The following is a 21,456-nucleotide window of genomic DNA, read 5'->3' as shown; positions in this document are numbered from 1 at the left end:
ATCTAGCGATTTCTGTCAACACACACTCAGATTAAAAAAAGTTATATTTGTCACATGTGCTGGGACTTTATCCAAGTTTTCTTGGGCTCCTGAGTGTTCAAACCTGTTGAGCTTGGCTGTGGAGCACAGGTTGAAATTCTCCAACCCTCTGGTGCTCCTCCGCGGCCCTGAACTGTCCTGTGCAAACAGAATAACAGGATATGTGGCCTCTCTGCAGCAGCCTCTCCTGCTCCTCTGTCTAAGGGAGCAGACACAAGCACGAGCCACGGCAGCTGGCCTAACCCCTGCACAAAACATCAAAGAGCCGGAGGAGAAAACCTCACACTGGAGACTTCTCCTATGGAAACACAGAGCAGAGCCCCTCCCACTGCCTCTCTCTGCCCAAATAAAACTATCAATAAATAAAACCCTAATAGTCCATCGATAATGAAATACACAAAACAAGCGGATGTGGTTTGTTTGTGTTGGATAATAGCCAGCTCAGCTCTCATGTGGTTCAAATCCAGCTGCTTTATTTCATTTGCACTATATTTCTGCAGCTGTGTGTATACATGCATGCTTTAATATAGCCTGAAACAACTTGTATCTTGTTGCCTATTTGTAGCAACAGTTGCAGATTTGCTATGAAATGAATTGGTAATATTAACAATTTATTATTTATCAGTTGTTATCTTAATATTGGCTTGGCAATGTTGATATTATTGAAGATTTTTGCATTACATAAATAAGATCTTATTGCTGTGAGCATCTTGAATGTGAGTTTCTTGGGGTATTTTATGAAGTGACAGGCCAAATGAAAGTAAACTAAACTTCATTTAGATCAATCCAGATCATATTGCAACCCAACTTATCAAGAGAAACAGTGAAAAGAAATTATAATAATATAGTACCATTGTTTTTAGCAGTAACACATTAAAATACAATCACTAGATTCCTGCTAAATTAAGCTCTTTAATGCTGTAGTTGGAATTTGAACACAGTGGTTTGTCAGAACAGAGAAAAGTCTTTTTGGATCTTAAAGGATTGTGGGTCAATTTTCCGCACCCGCCCTGGGGTTTGTAGGCAACTGTCAGTGTTTTAATTGCGATAAAAAAATCACTGATGGGAATGCACTAAAGGAGTGACTTCTTTGAGCTCCTTACTGTCAATATTATACTTGGCTGTTGTTTAATCCAACTAGAGAGAGTTCACCCAATATCACATCTGATCCACATTATACATATTTGTGTGTTTTTGGCAGGTTTTTGTTGGTTTGTTTAATGTAATAAATTGATAGATTTATCAATCTGATGGATTTATCCTTTAATTTATACACCAATTTATATGTCTCACTAAAAATTTCCTTAAAACATACGTTTATGAAACAAAGACCTATTTTTCTTACCATTCTCTCTTTGTTGGATCATAGTTTGTGGTGCTCTACTTTTTAGGTTTTTGATCAGTTTAGGAACATTAAACTGTGTCTTGAAACACATACAGCTGTGATTTATGCTTTGTTACATCAGTAGCTGATTGGCTGATTAGCTTATAATCAAAGAGATGTCATATGCTGTAGCTCCACAAAGAAGAAAACAGCAGTTTTGGAAGTAAATGGCAGAGACATATGTCACTGCAGTCATCATGAGGAATGCGTTTGTGTGGAATGTGTGTAATACTTAATTTGCTATTGAATGGAGTTATTTTTGTTTATTTTAACTACTTTTATTGTATTCAATTTATATTTTTCATGTTTTTGTTTTAATTTGAATTACTCAATAGATATAAAGTGTCTAAAAGCACCCCCTTAAAATGGTATGAAGAATACTCAACCAAAGTTACAATGTTTATAATATTACACAAAAATTGACACTAAATACGAACTTAAAATTTCATCAGTATATTGGAAATGTTAACAAACGTATATATCTATATAAAGGTGTCTTGAGATTTTCATAGCAGTGAACTCTAGAAGGTCTGTGAGTGTCCACACACACATTGACAGCTTGTTTGCCTTTCACTGGAGTCAGCATGACCACAGACTGCATGACTGTGGCTTCACTGGCCCGGGGACGTGTGCCGGCCACACAAACAAAACACTTGGACAAATGTACGGTTTACACCAACACACACCTCATACCACACGGTGTATGTACTCGAACATACACCCAGACGCCTCTGCAACAATAATACCTCTATGCTGTGCAAACCTTAAAGCCAGAAAGTGCATGTTTTGCTAAAGAGACGGGTGATGCTGAGGTTTCAGCTCTTTGCGAGAACATGACCGTACTCCACCATAATTACATGTGCAGTAATTCATGTGGGCGAAAAAACAGAGAGAGACGTGGGAGGCAGTGTAAGCACTGTAACCAGAATAAGCACTGTAAATCTTTAACTTAACTTACCTGCATCCACACTCTCATAAAACACATTTTTGGTCATCAATGTTAATTTTCTAGTAATATACCTAGGTAAATTAGGTGAAATACTCAAAATATACATGTTTGACTGAGCTGTTTAAACGGACTAAGGCCACTAGTTCTTCCACTGAATCTGTGATAATGTTGCAGGATAGCTTTCTTCAATGCTTTTGCGAACCTTAAGTTGTCATTAAACATTTTAAAGGCCACAATCACAACCACTGTCCCCACCTTTAAATATACCACAAATGATGGGGCCTTTCTGGAACAGGTCATAACATATAAATATCTAGCCATTTGCTTAGACAGCTCATTATTCTACTCTGCCCATTTTATAAAAGTTCAATTCAATTCAATTAGAATTTATTTATATAGGAATTGTTACTATAAATTTTGACAAAAAATGATTAAAAGTTGAAAACCCTCTTAGATCAAGAGGAAGAAACCACGGGAAAAGCCAACACTTAAAAAGGGGAAACTATCCTTCTTTGATTGGTACTGGATACACAACAAATTGTCCAAATATTGCAGTTTTTAATCATTTTTTTAATAATAAGTAATGAAAAGAAGCTGCAGAAATAATAGAGTTATAATATAAATTCTGCTTAAATGTAGTGTACATAAAATTACTCAAAAATTTACATTAAAGGGATACTTTCAAAATGTGTATTGTGTATTGTATTGAGATTTAATTAATTAGTGTACATCACTAAACAAGATCATTTAAAATATATGAATTGGTTATTCTGGAAATTAAACTCCTTCTTATCTAATATTCTGTCTATAATAATAATGTCCTATATGAGTGCAGTAAATTTTACACATTTTCTATTACCAACTCCTTTACTACATTAAGACAGTTTACACTGATAATGATAGTTCTGCAGGAACAGTAGGAACACTTGAGGCAAATATGTGACAAACCTGTCCACTACACCGCTGTTTTTAATTTACATCAGCTTGAGTCACTGAAAACCTTTCAGCACAGTTTCAGAGCTAAGTTATCTGTATCAGGAAAATGAGTCTGAGTAGCAAAAATGCAACAACATAATGAAATATCAATTTAAATAATCTACTGTGAGATGTATTATTCATCCTCTCTCCATGTGTTTCCCAAAAACAGGAATGCTGAACAACCTTTCTGGAATGTCAACTGGAATGTTGATAGGATGACTGGAGTTAATCGTCAGATGTTAATCTAGCAGGAAAAGCTCCACCTCACCTCTTCCTACAACTCTCCGTTTCCGCTTGTGAGCATATCCACCCAGAACACCTCAGGACAAAGAGCAAAGAAGGAGATCAGAGACTGACTGTTTATAACACAAACAGGACTGATTAGTCAACTACACCATGACCCTGAGGCTGTGGTGTTATTGTGCTAACCAATAAAATTCTCTTATTCACTCAGTGACCCGGAAATTTGTCACAAATGGCCGTTATATCATATATTATGGTCATAACTCAATTATGTGCACTAATTTAGCGAGTAGCACACACTCATACATATTGGATAAAAATCAACTGTCCAAGCAGAATAATGAAACGTGTACTGTGAACATGTCAAACACTGTGATTTCAGATGGCAGGGCAAAATTGTTTGTTTTCTGCTATACAAATATATAAATTATCCTTTAAAACTACTAAGGCAAAAACAGTTTTTAAATTAAGTAAACTGCATATTCCGGACACTGTACAAAGAGAAAAAGGTCTAAAAAAATCTGACAAATAAGACAACACCAAAACAGAGTTGGGAGCCAATCCAAACTCCCCCAAAACTTTTACGTAAAAATCTACATAAATCAAGACAACTAGCAAAAGTTTGTAAAGCAGTAATTTTGTAAAGCAGTAAACACAACAAAAACCAGGCATTGTGACCAAGTTATATTACAGAACAGTAACTTAAATAAAGAAGCTAATCTTATCTGAGTGACTTTTACCATCTTTGCCCTTTGCAATGTCCTCTCACTCAAAACAAGGTGGGCTACCACCAGTGATGTCAGTAACGCGTTACTTAGTAACGCGTTACTCTAATCTGACCCTTTTTTTCAGTAACGAGTAATCTAACGCGTTACTATTTCCAATCCAGTAATCAGATTAAAGTTACTTATTTAAGTCACTGTGCGTTACTCTCTCTCTCTCTCTCTCTCTCTCTCTCTCTCTCTCTCTCTCCACCTCATCTCCTCCACACACACCGCTCCCTTACCCATTCCCCCTCCGCTCTTCCCCAAACACACGCGTCTCGCTTTCTCCCCTGTCTCTCTCTCGCGCTCGGCGTGTCTTTAGTTTCCGCCCGTTTTCGTTTTTCGCCAGTTCTCGGGTTTCGCCAGTATCTCTTTATAAAGGCGTTTTTTTGCGGCCGCGTCCCAATTCACTAGCCAGGGCAGCGGTCTGCCACAAATTTCCGGTGCTTTAAATGAAGACTGTCAGAAATAAATCTTTCTCAGTAGTTGGGTCCGGTATGGGTCCGTATTGGACAACGTCTGGGTCCGGACCCGGACCGCAGTCTGCAAATATGTGATCCCTGGTCTAGACTATATACACGGTTCTGTTTTATAAAACCACTCCTTGCTGCCCTGCAGAGAACAAGTTCAATGTTCAGTTTAACAGTGTTAAATATGTCAGGTCAAAAAAGACTTTCTTTATTTTATATATTTTTTATAAAAACAAGTATTTATGTTTAGTAAAATCACGAAAGACCATATATATTTTTTTATATGTTAAGTTAATTTTTTATTTTTATTAAAAATATATATATTTTTTAGGAAATAGTTCAACTTAATAGAGATAAATTGTTGCTGTTAAAAATGCATTTTACAATAAAGGGAGTATTGGCAAAACTGGTTATAATGTTTATGTTAAGGCAGCGGGAGGTGGTGTCTGCAGCTGCTGAAAGTAACTAATAAAGTAACTTGTAAAGTAACTTAGTTACTTTTAAAATCAAGTAATCCATAAAGTAACTAAGTTACTTTTTAAAGGAGTAATCAGTAATCGGATTACTTTTTCAAAGTAACTATACCATCACTGGCTACCACTAACAACAATTAACCTCACATCAGAAAGAGCGAATTAAAAGGTTATGGCCAATGGCTGAGAAATCATAGACAGAAATCAATGTCTTTTCATCCAGGGAAAAAATATGCTTTGCTACTGTGCCGTAAAGTTCAATGAAGGCAGCCTGAGACAAATTTGGTCTGGAGGAAGGAGGCAGATCCACCAAATGAGCATGTGGATCTGGCCTTGCCTCTAGACTCTGACTGCAAATTTGACAACATGACAGGCATGTTGGCCTTCTTTTCTATAAAACAGAAGGGTACCCACAGTAGCCATGTTTTCTATAGTCATTAATTGCAACATACAAAGCCAAACTACGGTAACTGAGGGTTAAAAGCAAACACAGCTGACTGGCTATATCTCTTTAGCTAGATCGTACTGAGGGGGTAACATCTGGTAAGACATGGGCATAAAACATTTACAAAAAATAATAGGTTGTGTGAACCCCATAACCACATATTGATACCTGGAATCAGATCAGTCCCATCTCCAACTGTGTTTGCTGTGTCTGTGTACGTGTCACTGTATTCATTAAGGATCTGTCAGTCATGAGCATTCGTGCGACTCTTCTTTGGCCACTGCAGTAGGAACGGCATCACTGGCTGACTCACACTTCCTCTCGTCACAGTCAAACAGAGAAAGCACACTATCTTCCATAAAAAGGAAATGCTTAACTAATGTGTGTATGTGTATGTGTGAGTGTGTGTCCACGGCTGTCAAGAAACACCCCAGCCAGTCATCATAACACTTTTCCCCTTTGTGCACATGCTGGAGCGCGTGCCTGCATGCACACACACACAGTGATAAATGGAGGGGTCTCCAGTGTGTGTCCTCCTCTCGTCGAGGCTAAATTCGTTACAGATTTCCATGTGTGCAAGGCTGGCTGCAGCGCATGTGTGTGAGGCCCTGTGGACTCTGGGCTTGCAGTCAGAGTGAGAGAGAGAGAGAGAAAGAAAGAAGAGAAGAGAAAAGAGAGAGAGAGAGTGAGTGAGGGGGTCCCAACAGGACCCAAAGGAACACAGCTCCAGGCTTGAGACACCAGCAGCACAGCTGTTCACAAAGCAAAGCCCCGTAAGCTCCCTGAGAGAGAGGGTTCCTGATCACGCACAGGACCCTCCTCCGGGTTACACTACCAGAAACACAAGCCTCTCCACAGATTTTATGGCAGCAACATGGTGCTTAAAGTCTCTTAAAGGAATTGTTTGTAGAAAATAGAAAGTACGTAATTTTCCCACTGCACCAAAAGTGGATGAGCCAAGAAATCTCAGGGAGTTTGCTTCTTTAGTACTAAAGTTACAAGGCTAAAGTAGCTAACTAGAGCTACACGGCTAAGGTTGCAATGTAATCATAGTTTTCAACCACCAATTATGGTATAATGTTTTTTTTTTTTTTTACTGGAAAACGCTTGTTTCAGCCAAATCACTGGAACGTTGCTTCTTTAGCTTTAGTACTAAATCTACAAGGAAAAAAAAGTATCTAATGAGAGCTACAGAGCTAAAGTAGCAATGTAAAGAAAGGTAGCTTCTTTAGTTTAGTACTAGAGCTACAAGCGTAAAGAAGCTACCTAGAGCAACAAAGCTAAAAGAGCTAACAATAGCTAGAAGGCTAAGTTAGCAATTTAATAAAAGCTTTGTGCCCTTTGTGTTCCAATTGAAATGTTCATTTCAGGCAAATCACAGAGCAGTCACTTCTTTAGATTAGTACTAGAGCTACAAAGCTAAAGAAGCAACCTAGAGCAACTGGAGCTAACAAGAGCTACAAGGCTAAACAACAACATAAAGGTAGCTTAGGGTCACCTATTATGGTGCCATTTGTGTTCCAATTGAAATGCTAATTTCAGGAAAATCACAGAGCAGTTTCTTCTTAAATTAAGTACTAAAGCTAAAAGGGTAAAAATGCAACCTAGAGCAACAAGATAAAGGAGCTAATAAGAGCTACAAAGCTAGAGTAGAAATGTAAAGGAAGCTTAGGGCTATCTATTATGGTGCTATTTGTGTTCCAACTGAAATGCTAATTTAGGCAAATCACAGCACAATTGATTCTTTAGATTAGTAGTAGAGCTACATGGCTAAATGAGATAACAAGAGCTAAAAGGCTAAAAAAAATGTAAAGGAAGCGTAGGGCTACCTATTATGGTACTAATTGTGTTCCAATGAAAATGCTAATTTCAGGCAAATCACAGCACAGTTGATTCTTCAGTTACGTACTAGAGCTACAAAGCTAAAGTAGCTAACTAGAGCTACAAGGCTAAATGAGTTTACAAGAGCTACCAGGCTAAACAACAATATAAAGGTAGCTTAGGGCCACCTATTATGGTGCCATTTGTGTTCCAATGGAAATGCTAATTTTAGGCAAATCACAGCAAGGTTGCTTCTTCAGTTTAGCACTAGAGCTACAAGGCTAAAGTAGCTAACTAGAGCTACAAAGCCAAAACAACAATGTAAAGGCAGTTTAGGGGTCACCTATTATGGTGTCATTTGTGTTCCAATTGAAATGCTAATTTCAAGCAAATCAGAGCAAGGGTTCTTTTTCAGTTTAATACTAGAGCTACAAGGCTAAAGTAGAAAATTAGAACTACAAGGCTTAAGCAGCAAATTACCTGAAGCTTAAGGCCAACAAATATGGTACCATTTGTACTCCACTGAACAATGCTAATTTTAGCCAAATCAGTGGACATTTTCTTCTTTAGTACCAGAGCTTAAAGCCTGAAGATGCTATCTAGAGCAACATGGTTTATGCAGCAGTGTAATGGAAGCTTACGGCCACCGATTATGGTGCCATTTGTGTTCCACTGGAAAATGTTCATTCCAGCAAAGTCTGAGCATGTGTCTGACCCATCTGTGTTCCACATGACCAGCTGGTTGACAACTTTGCCTCTAATGACTGTAATCACAACCTGTCCTGGAATTCCAGCATGTTGTGTTTTAAGGTTAACAGCATTTTGGCAAACCCTGCAACATGCACTACGGTATATGGAGAAAAGAACTGGGAAACCTGCTTTTTAAATGTTTCTTCTGAAACCAATGGTATTAAAATAGTTTATCCAGCTTGATTGATTGAGTGATTGTCTCTACTGAAGTGAGGTTAGGATGCTGAATGATCACCACCTCACCTTATCCCCAACTCATCTCAAATGTACAGAATGGATGAGAACACAGTTCAACTGCTCCACATCTCAATGATGGGGGCTTTTTTACCCTCTAGCCCATGTCTGGCATTGGCATAGAGCCAACATGTTAATGTTCGGTGCTATAATCTCAAACAAGGCGGTCTAAAATGCTTGTTAGATGGAACCACGAAATTCACGTTTGCTACTCTCACTGCTCCAAAAAAATAAAAAACATGGACATAATGTCTTCAAAAGAAAAAAAAAACATTTTTTTTTGCTTCTCACAAAATGTGCAAGTGGTATTAGTGGGTAACCTACTTTCATTTTCTAAAAAGCAAAAGCACGACGCGCATCCAATTAGCAAAATAGTTCAAATAGTTAGTTTTGCTTGATCTATTCTAGTCAACACCTGTATCCACATAGATTCTAATCAGATCTGGTAACTTGGTAAGCTCTTGAGCTACAGATAAGGCTGGGCGATATGCATGTCTATACACTTGAAGAAATGAGGATTTATGATACACAAACATCAATAAAATGTAATGTTAAACATGAGTGACATGTTTGTTGCAAAAACCAAGCATGCAGTATAAAGTAAATACTACACATAGCGCTGGAAAATACATTGATATTTTATAGTATTGGGATACTGTTTCATATCGGATCATATTATACTGATGATGCACTTTAATGTCAAAATACAATACTTTAAAAATGTATTTGTTGTTGTAATATAATATTTTTATCATATCTCCCAGCACTATCCGTGTATCATTACATTTACCAAGGGTGAGAGCTTTTATACTCATATTGATATTGGAACTGTATTAAGAAATGCAGCTCTGGAAAAAAAAATAAGGGACAACTTGAGTTTCTGAATAAGTTTCTTTGATTTTGCTATTTATTTATTATATACTACTGACAACATTTCTCCCAAATTCCAAATAAAAATATGGTCATTTAGAGCATTTATTTGCAGAAAATGAGAAATAGCTAAAATAAAAAGATGCAGAGCTTTCAGCCCTCAAATAATGCAAAGTAGTTCAAGGTGATATTCATAAAGTTGTAAGAGTCCAAAAATCAATATTTGGTGGAATAACTGGATTTTAATCACAGTATTCATGCACCTTGGCATGTTCTCCTCAACCAGTCGTACACACTGCTTTTGGATAACTTTATGTCACTCCTGGTGCAAAAATTCAAGCAGTTCAGCTTGGTTTGATGGCTTGTGATCATCCATCTTCCTCTTGATTATATTCCAGGGTTTTTTTAATGTGGTAAAATCAAAGAAACTCATCAATTTAAGTGGTCTTTTATTTTTTCCAGAGCTGTATATTGTGATATTTTACTTACTAAACAAACTACCCTACATTTCTGAATGATTTAGTTTTGAAAATGTCTAAAATATTTGTGATATATTGCCCAGCCCTAGGCACATATCAGGTAGAAAGCTTGGTAAAATGTTTTACAAGAGCTAAATGGCACCACACTGAGAACTCACCTCTTAAGTGTTCTATAATTGCAGAAAATTGTCAGGTAGACTTTGGGCCAAACTTTTCCTTTAATACTCTGCAGTAAAAGAGGAGTCTCTACTGCCCTGCACACAGACTAATAATGCAGAGCTGCATAGAGCTTTACGCTCTGTCGGGAGTGAACTTAATCTAAGATAACAGGCAACCAATGCTCTGCATCTGGAGCGAATCACTACACAGTTGGCTGGCAAATTTATTTGGAGATACTAATATGGACTCCAGCTCATTTTGGCCTATTAGAAGCTTCCACTAAGAGTGTCTCCCCCAAACCTCCTTTTGTTTTATTGCATGGTTCTGGTTCTGTCATGGGTATAGTAATGAAATCCCGCTCGGAAATTTACCTTACATGCCTCTTTAACTTATAAGAATAGCTTATTTATGGCTCAGCACAGGTACTGGACAGGGACAGGCTGATGACCTAACCGTTGTGCACATTGTTGATTAGAAGGCTGCTTTAATACAGCAGGGACTGTTAGATACTGATTGATCGTTTTTCCAGAGATATGGCCAGAGAGATCGTGCACATAACGGAGACAGCTAGAGCCTCTGCTGGACCCCTGCTTGAGCTTTTACCCAGCGCTGAAGCACAGCAAGCCAGAAAAGACGTAATGAAACCAAACCAATTTGCCAAAAACAATATTACTTTATTTTTATAAATACATAAGGGCTATTCCAGCTAAATGTCATTTAAGTCATTAGCATATATAAAATAGCTCTAGCTATTCTTGAGCTCAGAATAGCAACCTAAAGAAAATAACATTCTAAAATAACATTTAAAAAGGTTATGAGTTTGAATTTTGCTATGAGTTCAGCTCCACAGAGAGTATCTGTCCCCTCTCACTCGCCTTCCCAGAGGAAGTCCACTAGCTGCCAGGGCATTCCTCCCTCCACTAAACTCTGATTTACTGATCCATGCAGTGGTGCAGGGCTCTTCTGCTGAAGGCTGAGGAAATCTGGTCCTTATTAATGCGATCATTTTATCGCATTTCTAAACTAAAAGTTAAAAAAAAGAAAAAACTTCTCCAGATGTGCCTCAGTCAAAGCATCTGGATGCAAGAGGTTTTATTTTCACAAAAAAAAAACCTACTGCAGCACACACTGCGTCTACCCTGAAGGTGACTTTTGGCAAACACTCAAGCTCCTGAGCTTCTCCTGCTCTCCACACTGAGCAGATCATAAAAATTTAACCCATAAAATGTTTCTCAAACAGTGCAGCACGAGGCTGCATGATTTAAGGGCAGTGCTAATAAACAGGGCTGACGAAACAGTGAAATATGGGAAATTTAAAAGGTTGATTCTATTGATTAGGCGCATCTTAAAGGGTCAAGGGTCACTTTAATCTGTTACTAAAAAAATCACATTTACAGCTACACCAGTTTAAGTTACAGAGGATAGTAAATGTAGTGTTATGAGTCTTGCCATTGGCTAGGAAGCAAACCCCTGCCTGCCATGTGGTCAACGTTTGTCCCCAGTAATTTTATGACTTTGAACTTGAATCAAAGGACAAAAAACAAATTAAGACATAACTCTGACTTTTTTTAAATAAGTAGCTGAGAGCATGTATGTGTATTGGTAAGACTCTGGCACTTACATCAATGTACTGGCGGCAAAAGTATTTGGACACCTGCTTATTCACTGTTTGTTCCAAAATAAAGGATACTAAAAATGTATATTAAAAAAAGTGTATCCTGCTTTTGTTTAAGTAACTGTCATAGACTGTTCAGATAAGATTTCACTGTGGCACTGCTGCAAACATGGGTTGTGTCGTATCGTAATAAATCCTAACATGATAAAAAAACCTCAATTTTGTGATATTCTTGAATATTTGTGAATTCTATTTAGGGGTGTGCCATATCATATCGTGTGCAATAATATCGCCAACATTTTTAAATATCGTAACGTATTATACCCTGAAATATCGTGGCTTATTACCTACCCCTAATTATTACATCAGGGTGCTATTTTGTCCTGTTTTTAGCTAAAGAAAAATTCACACTGTTCTCATTTCCCATTAAATATCTACAAGAGACAGATTATATCTTTCCAGTATAATTTATTTTACTTTAATCCTGGATATATGGAGATATTTGGAGTGCATTATTATTAGTATCATGACATTCTGGTTCATTGACTTCTGTTACAAATCTTAAAAATAAAATATTTTTTTTTTTTGTATTTTTATTAATCTCTCAGTTAGGGGTGTGCCATATTATATCATATTCAATAATAAAATTTTATTTTTATTTTGTTGCAGTAGTGTATTCTAGAAATACTTTTTTTAAATTCAGTTTTTGTAATATCGCCAAGAGTATCGTTATCGCCATACCATGAAATATCGTGATATAATTTTAGGGCCATATCGCCCACCCCTAATTCTATTTTTATTCATTTAGCTATTTACTGTATTTACTTTTAATTGGTTTGCACTTCACATGTCTAAATATGCAATAATATAACTTTTTTGTAGTAGATTGTTGTTGTTACATTACTTTATATATTTTATAGATATTTTATTGTTAACCTCTTATTTTATATACAAAATCAAGTCTAATGAAATAGGTAAAGATTTTTGTTTCTACTGAATTTATGAAATGTGTTAATTTGTTTTAAAACTTTAGTATTTATTTTGTTGCAGTAGTGTATTCTTTAAATATTTTTTAAAATTCAATGTTTTGTCATAGTGCCATTATTTTGGTATCATGAAAATACCCTGAAATATTGTGATATTATTTTTAGGGCCATATCGACTACCCCTACTGTAAACCTTGATAATAATCAATGTTTAGAGCATAATCACCACCCCTTCACATCCCCATCTCATCTCAAAAATCCATGTGAACTTCAAAAGTAAAGTAACAAAAAATGTTTAAAAAATTATACCACTTTTTAATGTTTGATAATGATACTAATACCAGCACTGCAACCTTGAGAATGTGATAACATAGGCGTCTATATATTCAATATATTATCGCATCCAATCAAATTATCGTGTACTTTTTTCTTCTGATATTCTGACAGGGATTTTGGCCAGTATTAATTAAATACCAATACTGAGAATGAGATCAGCACACCCCTAGTTCTTGACAATGAGCTTAATTACTACTGTTTAATAGTGGAAATGTCTCTGTTAGTATATCATATTTGGTTTAGATGTAAAAATGGCTAAAATAATTAAATACTAATAACCAGATTCACTACAAACAGACACAGGGTGCCAACTCCAAGCCTTTACTGTACACAGCTAGCACTAGCGGCATCCTACTGCAGTTGGTTTTTGGTATCTCACCCACTTACACCCACAACTGAGCTGAAATAAGAAAACAGGAAGGCAGAGAGAGAGGCTGGACAGAAGCTTCCAGATGCAGAGCACAGAGGATGTCCTGGGCAAACACGAGGGAGGACGAGAGAGGCTGAAGAGAGGAAGACGAGGCCACAGACTGGTGCTATTTGAAAATCATCAACCTCACAAAGGAAGCACATAGACTTATAGATGAAGGGCCTTTCCACACTCACTCATTTCATCTACCAGGAATACCTCAGCACATTCCTCCTGATACCTCTGAATTCTCCTACAGTATGTTAAACCTACAGTATGCTGCCATAATCACTGTTTACTACTCTTCCACTGACTGGGAAAGAACAACATCCGTGCTGGTGACCCTACTCTCTCTCTCTCTCAGTCCACCAGTCTGAACTGCAGGGAGTTCACCAGGACAAACAAAAGGAAACATCTTGAGAAAAACTCCAGGTCCTTTTCCGAGTAAACACACAACGTCCAGACAGACAGACAGACAGGGAAAGACAGACCAGCGGACACACACCGCACACACACACACACACACACTGTCCCGGCTTCAAAATAATATTCCATGTCTATTCCACGGAGTGCACTTCAGCTAAGTCACATTTCAGCACTTTCCATGATGTAATCGCAGGAGAGGAGTATTGTTTTGGAAAAGAAGAGCTCAGATATTCTCTCCAACTTTCTCTCCACTTTTCTAAATATCTAATGTTAACTTAATAACGTAGTAACTTATAATAATAATAATAATAATAAATAAATAAATAAATAAATAAGTAATAATTTAATTTAATTTAATACTTCAAAATTTTCTTAGCTGTGGACACTAAACAGTAGTCAACGGGAGCCAAATACAGTTACAATTAACTGATTAAATCCATTTAATTATTTAATTGAATTACCTGTATTACAACAATAGAGATCACTTGTAAATATAATAATGAAAATTCTGCATGTGGTCTCTACTGAACCATTATTTTCTCCACTATCCTAAACAGGCAGCATGAATGTAAACACTTGATATTAAAGATTATCAGCAGTGATTGGGGGCTACAGTGTTATCCTACTTGCCACTACTGTGACAAATAAGGCATTTACTTTTAGCTTTGCTACATAAAGCAAGACTACTGATCATCTGTAAACTGTATAATGAATTTAAGTTAAAAACCCATTAACATTTTTTTGAGATTTATAAGCTTAAAACAACATTTGGTCACAATTGAGATAGAACAGGATTAAATGGATAAAAAAAAAACCTAATAACTGCATTAAATTTAAAATAATTCCCTACTCAATTTGGTTATCAGAAGTTTGTTTGTTTCTATAAACCTGGATATCTGCATCAAACACGGTCATAATAGTTAAACGATATATGCATTATATCTATAACTGTAGTTAATAATTTAACCGGTAATTTTCTCAGGAGGGGAGTAACAAAACACTGACATGAATGATCAAGACAGAACACAAAATCAGAGAGCGATTTCCTTATAAAAGACCACTTATTGCACATCAGGACCTTAGCATTCATGTAAAATATTGGAGCTGTGGAGGTCCTAGCCCCATTTACAAAGCACAAAATATTGGTTTTAATTTGTGTAAAAAAAATAATGTGAAAGAGGTTTAACATTGACCATCACTACATACACGTCACAGTCCTATAAAGAATAACTCAGTTACATGTACAATAAGTAAAAAAAAAGTGTAATTATACAACATGTATTTAGACATGCTGCTGCAATTATATACAGATCTGAAGCTACTTTACTTCTAATTAAGCTGTTTCTTGCTAATCTACATTAACTTCTACACAAGCCATTAATTGCGTAAAGTGAGCATGTCTTTTACAGAAAATCATAGAGCAGCCTTTCTTGTGTGACGAGTTAATTTCCTCTTCAGAAAAATATGATTATGTAATCCTCATTTTTCATGCACACATTTCTGAAGACTATGCCAAAAACAAACAGAGTTCACAAATAATCTTGGTCCAATATTTGAAGCGTTATGCAAGGCATAACTTTTCACTGCCAAAAGGCACCGCTCTTTCTTTTTTCTTTCTTTCTCCTCACAGTTTGTCTTAACATAAAGCCTGGAGTGGAGCTATAGTTCTATACTTCACCCGCAGAGTATCACATTTCTTTTTGTTCCATTCTGCAGACGTGCGGCTGCCTCCTCCCCTCCCCTTTAATTAGCCCTGTCTCCTACGCCACGCTGCTCTACTGAGCCAAGCCACTCTCAGGAAGGACCCTCACCACAGCACACACACCACAGCCGCAGCCCCCAATTGCAGGCATAACCAAATCCAATGCATCTGATCTCCACACACTTCATTCATATTCCAGAGGCAGAATATACACATCAATGGCACGCACAGAGAAGCTGCAATAGGACTGCAAACGATTTTTTATTATCATAACAATACTGGATTTTGCAATGATGATATGTGAAATATGTAAAATACATAATTTACAGTGATAAATGATCAACACATTTAAATAAATGTAATGTGTGCAGTAATAGGATGCATATAGTATTATGTACAGTATATGAGTTTACCACTAGGATAATTACTTTAAGGTCGATACCTTTTGCTGATTGCCAGCACTAGTTTTGAGGGCAGAGCTGAATATCACATTAAACTGTTCAGGCAAACTTTGTCATGCATGCTTCATCATGCAAGGCTTTCATAATTTTCAAAATATTATCTCTCAATAAATAAAGTACTTTTTGAATTAACCACAATTACCACTTTCGAGCACCAGTTAAGAGAGTCCAAAACTCATCTGCAAAACTGCACTGCAGAGTTTAGTGTCATCAGTTAACTTTACTATCTCTTCTGTGTTGTGATATTCTCTGTACTGGGGTGAGTTATGTACTCTCAAGAGGGGTATCCAATTAGGCTACGTTCACATTACCAGGCTGAAGTGACTCAAATCTGATTTTTTGCTCAATGTGGCTCAGATCAGACTTTTCATGGAACATGCCAAATCTAAATGAATGTGAACGGTCAAATTAAAATTCATGTGTCTTTTTGCTTTTATGCATGCACTACATGCTTCTCTTTTGTACCCACACATCTCTTGGTGCAGCTGTGCAGCTATAGCTACAAAAACAGCAAAAGCAAACCACCTGACCTTGTTTCACCTCCTCGACCTGAGCATGTACTTCAGACCAGCTGTTTACTCTTCACTCCAGCAAAAGATGCTCCACATATGAGCTTCTAACACATCCATTTCACCTTTATAAAGCTACGAGTCGTTTTTTGTTTGTTGGTGAAGACTTTTATACATGTATGAATGTGCGCATGTGAGGCGTTTCAGGGACAGATTCATTAACAATACACACAGATACAGGTCTGTGAATTTGTGAATGTGAACTGTCAATCCGATCTGAGCAAAAAAATCGGATTAAAGCAATGTGGCTTGTAATGTGAACATAGCCTTAGCGATGTTACACATTTCTACACTGGCTTTCCTAGGGCTCTTCAGCCATGCAAAATGTCCAAAGTTCCATGCAGTGTCTAAACAAGCAACTGAAGTATCTTATGACTTTGTGCAATGTAGTAGCAACTCTCGAAATATTGATCATATGACCAAATTAACTAAACTATCAACCAATACCATATCTGGGTTGAACATTGGCTGATAACAATACATAGCCAAAAGTTATTTAAAACGCATAGACAGCTGAACCCCCATGAGTTTTGGAAAAACAAATGTGTCTCACTTTATTTGGTGTAGTATGTAAACACTGTTAAAGTTTTAAAGTGTACCAGTCACTCTCCATAAGGTATATGGAAAGTAAGCCAGGTCTTAGAAACAAATAAGAGAACAGGTGGGATCATTGAAATAAAATAATATTTTGTCATGAACTCTCACCAAATACATTTTTTCATATGAAAATGAGGTCTGGACATTATCCAGAGTTGCCCTTTCACACATGCAGAATACATCTGGAGATCCAAAACCCAAAAGCCAGCTGATTATAACTCACTTAAAGTGCACAAGGACTACAAAGACACGCTTCTGGTTCCAGGAGAAGGATAAAGAAGAAAAAGATGTCCAGTGCATATGATGAGAGGGTCGGATGAGAGAGTTGGACAGAGAAACAGAGAAAGAGAAAAATGAGAGAGAAAGGGACAACAGACCAGAAAGGAAAAGGGGCAGGAGTCAAGGTCCTGAGATGCTGCCAGGCTGCAGGCAGCTCTGCTCTGAATTAACTGCATGGCTGCAGAGCACATGTGTGAGAAAGACTTACATAAACGTGTGGTAGGAATATTAAACGCCAGCCTCATCGTTTAAACACGCCACCACCACCGTACCATTCTGTTTGTTTTTCCTGTAATGACCTCAAATGGCAGAGACAGAAGAGCCATCTCTAATAAACACTGAACACACACTTTTAACATGACACGCATGCAAAACTTTGCAGTAGCAATACTTCATAATACTTCAACATTTATTTAAAATGATAAAGACCAAATGCCTGTAAGTGCAGATAAGTTAGCTTAGATTTTATTAGAGATGCATTGAATATTTGGCATTTGGCAATTTTGATGTATAACCAAATATGTGAAAAGATGAAATAATGTACATCAAACAATGACTCATCTATTTTAGCTCATATTTCAGTGGTCATATAACTTTTTTAGCAGTGGTGGCACATTTCTGGACTCCAAGACACAAAACAGAGCCATGATAAAGATACAGAGTTAGCTAAAAAGAAGTAGCAGGCTCCTAGTAGCCACAGGTCTGTGTTAAGACTCAGGGACCTCAGTCTGTCATCAATTTGCAAGTAATCCAGCTCAGAAAAACAGTAAGTTAGCATTACAGCTAACATCTTCAGACAAGGCCAATTGCTGTGTTTGTTAGCACCACAGTTCTAGCCTGACTGTAAGCAATCTTGGTTAAACCACTCCAACTCATAAAGTTTAATAAAAATGTAGTAGCAGCAGCCACAGCATCAATAATGTTGCAGTAGTGGGTCACAGCTGCAAAATATATGTATTAAAAACATTTATTGTGCTTTGCTGGTTTATCTGTTGGGACATTACAAATGTAAGGTGTTCAGTAAATACTTATTAAAAGTAGTTTTGTAGTTATCTTTTCTTTGAAAAGAAATACAAAAATATATGTATTATTTTAAATGATTTAAATCTGTAAAACTCATCTTCGGACAAACGGTTCATTTGGTTTGGCTTTAGTTTCAGCCAAAAATCTTGATTTCAATGCATTAGTAGGTTCCATTTGCCGAATTGGAAATCCCTTTTAAATGTTCACATGGTATATCAAGCATCTTTATTTAGTAAAAATAGAAAAATAGGTTTTCCATGATAAGAGCCCTTTAAAAGCTGCTGAATCTGCCAACAGTGTCTATAAAACGTAGGAAAGTAGTCAATAAATCCAGAACTAACAAACAAAAACAGATATGGAAAAACTGAGGTGAACTACTGAACCTGGAGAAAAATCCAGAGCATGGCCTCACCGAGCAATCACAACCCTGGACATGCTGGTGTCTGTTTCTGATAAGAGGCTCAGTTGGGTGCTGTCAAGGTGAAAAGTGGCTGCTGTGAAAATCAATTATTATACCACTGCTAGCCAGGTGCTGTTTTATATGCTACTATTGGCAGAGAGCACGATTTCCCCAAAAGCTCCTGTTCACAAACTCGCCCTTCTTCAAAGATCAGCTGGATGGGGTGGACTTTAAACATGTGGAAATACCTTTTGATCAGGGTTTATTGGGTCAAGAATAGTTTCCATTTTTAATCTCTTTTGTCCTCCATAATGTCACTGTTATCATCATTTACAGCCCTTATTTTGCATTGGCGGTGGAGTAGGATTATAAGAATTAAGTAATTAAGTATTTGGTAAACCAAGAATTTAACCACCACTTCAACAGAATCAAGACCTAAAGTGCTACAAAGAGTTTTTTGAGTGAAGCTATAGAAAGAAACATGAGTGAGGAACCTTTAAATTGGCAAAGAGCCTTTGCACAAACTTCTTTAAATAGATCTTTTTTGAAAGCAAAAGTGTTTTATGAAAGTGCAGATGCAGTGACGATCTCATAAACCAACATTTCATTGCTGTCAGATCAAAACCTTATACTTATAGTCTTATTCTTGTTATTTATGTACGTTATGCGAATATGCCAGATGAACTTAACATTATGTGCATATTTCACCATGAATGAACCACCATAAACTGTCTAAAATAACTTGTAAAAGTGACAGTTTCTCCTTGTCCAAGAAAGTAACAATGATTTAAGGTTTTGTACAGACAGCGATACACCAAACATCTAAAATCAATATATTTATCTCATATGTTTTAATTTTTGACAGTGTTTTTTAATCCTGATCCTGGAGCACCACTGCCTTGCACATATTAGCAGTTGATTTAGTAGTTTCAGTAGCTGTTTTTACTGATCTGAACACACCTAAAGCAAGTAAAGACCTAATAATCAGCAGCCAGAGTCTGAGAGAGCAGGGCTGGCCTTGCTTTGCTTGCCTTACATGTGTTGGAGGAGGAATGTGCTAGCCCTTATCCTACTAGTTTTGGGGGCACTGATAGTGACAGAGTCCTAATGAGTAGTTTGACTTATTGGCCTTTCTAATTGGGGAGAAATTATATACATATAAAAAAAACATGAGGTGATCTGGGTGTGTTAGAGCAGTGAAACACACTACATTATGCAGGGCAGTGATAGTCCAAGACCAGTACTTTAACTAAATGTACATATGGAAACAGTCTTTAGTTGGACCTACCACAGAGTCTTTCATGATGACACTCTCTTAAATGACACACAAACATTTGGGCAGAAACCAACTGAGCTTTATGTCACAGCCATTCTCTCTCATTACTCTGGCAATGATGTGCATATTGTTCTTCTGTGACTCAGATGTTTAAATAACCTGCCAGCGGGCTTTGAATTTGATGTATACATAAAGACATACACACACACACACTGTAAGAAAAAGAACAAAAAAACAGTGCATTCTGCTGTTAGGAAATGGGAACAAGCAATTCCCACTGACTTCCTATGCATTATACAACACAATATCCTATAGCAAGTACATAAATCTTTCTATTACTTCCACTACTACAACTACTATTAATAATAAGAATCAAATGCTTTATCCAGACATCTGGAACTTTTATTGGTAAACTAGCCAAACAATCATCACTGTAGGTTCAACATGAGCAATGTTTAATTTAATTGGATGCACTAAGACAGGATAAGTGTGTGTTTTGTGTTATTTATATACACTGTCAAAAAACAACCTATAGAAACTACTCAATAAATCTGAATCTGAGCTAACAATTTGCACTCACTTTGTTTGATAAAAGTTACCCTATAATATAAAAACAAGTATGTTTTCTATTTTAAATCAAAATAAAAACAGCTATGACTACCAAACATTTTGCAATACAGAACACAATAAAAAAAAAAGCCTCATTGGATAGACATTATTGTTACTGCTGGCCTTACTAGATATGTTGGTCAACTAGCTTATATATATATATATATATATATATATATATATATATATATATATATATATATATATATATATATATATATAATATATTATCCAATCCATTGCCTCAAGCAAAGACTACTACAACTACTAATAAGAATATGAATTAAATGCTTTATCTGGACATATGTACCTCTTTCTGTCAAACTGGCCAAACAATCAGCACTGTAGGTTACACCTAATTAAGTGTTCCCTTAATTATGAATGAGTTTGTGTTTTGTGTCATTTATATGCACTGGAAAAACAAAAACAAGTATATTTTAATTTAGTAAAAACAGCTATGACACTCTAAAAAAGACAAATAAAATCAATCAAACATTTCTCAATACACAGCATTACTAAACAACTAATCAAAAAAAAGTTTCATTGGATAGAAATTGGTATTGGTGGCCATACTAGCTTGATCATGTTGAACATACAGATTATCAAGCTTGGCTGTTGATTATCTTAACCATTAACTCAAGCAAAAACATACCATATGCTGATCAAAATCTAAGCTGGTCAACCATCTGAACCAGACTGAGCTAGATATG

General features: G+C 36.6%; 1 protein-coding gene across 1 annotated transcript in view; it reads right to left on the bottom strand.

Moving 5' to 3' along the window:
* Positions 1-21,456, bottom strand: part of pear1 (platelet endothelial aggregation receptor 1) — a 71,581-nt gene that overhangs the window by 49,451 nt on the left and 674 nt on the right. The window lies entirely within an intron of this gene.

The sequence above is a fragment of the Astyanax mexicanus genome, chromosome 6 (genome assembly GCF_023375975.1).
Source record: "Astyanax mexicanus isolate ESR-SI-001 chromosome 6, AstMex3_surface, whole genome shotgun sequence".
NCBI classification, from domain to species: Eukaryota; Metazoa; Chordata; class Actinopteri; order Characiformes; family Acestrorhamphidae; genus Astyanax; species Astyanax mexicanus.
The sequence above is the reverse complement of the archived record's forward strand: the minus strand, read 5'-3'. Positions and strand labels throughout refer to the sequence as shown.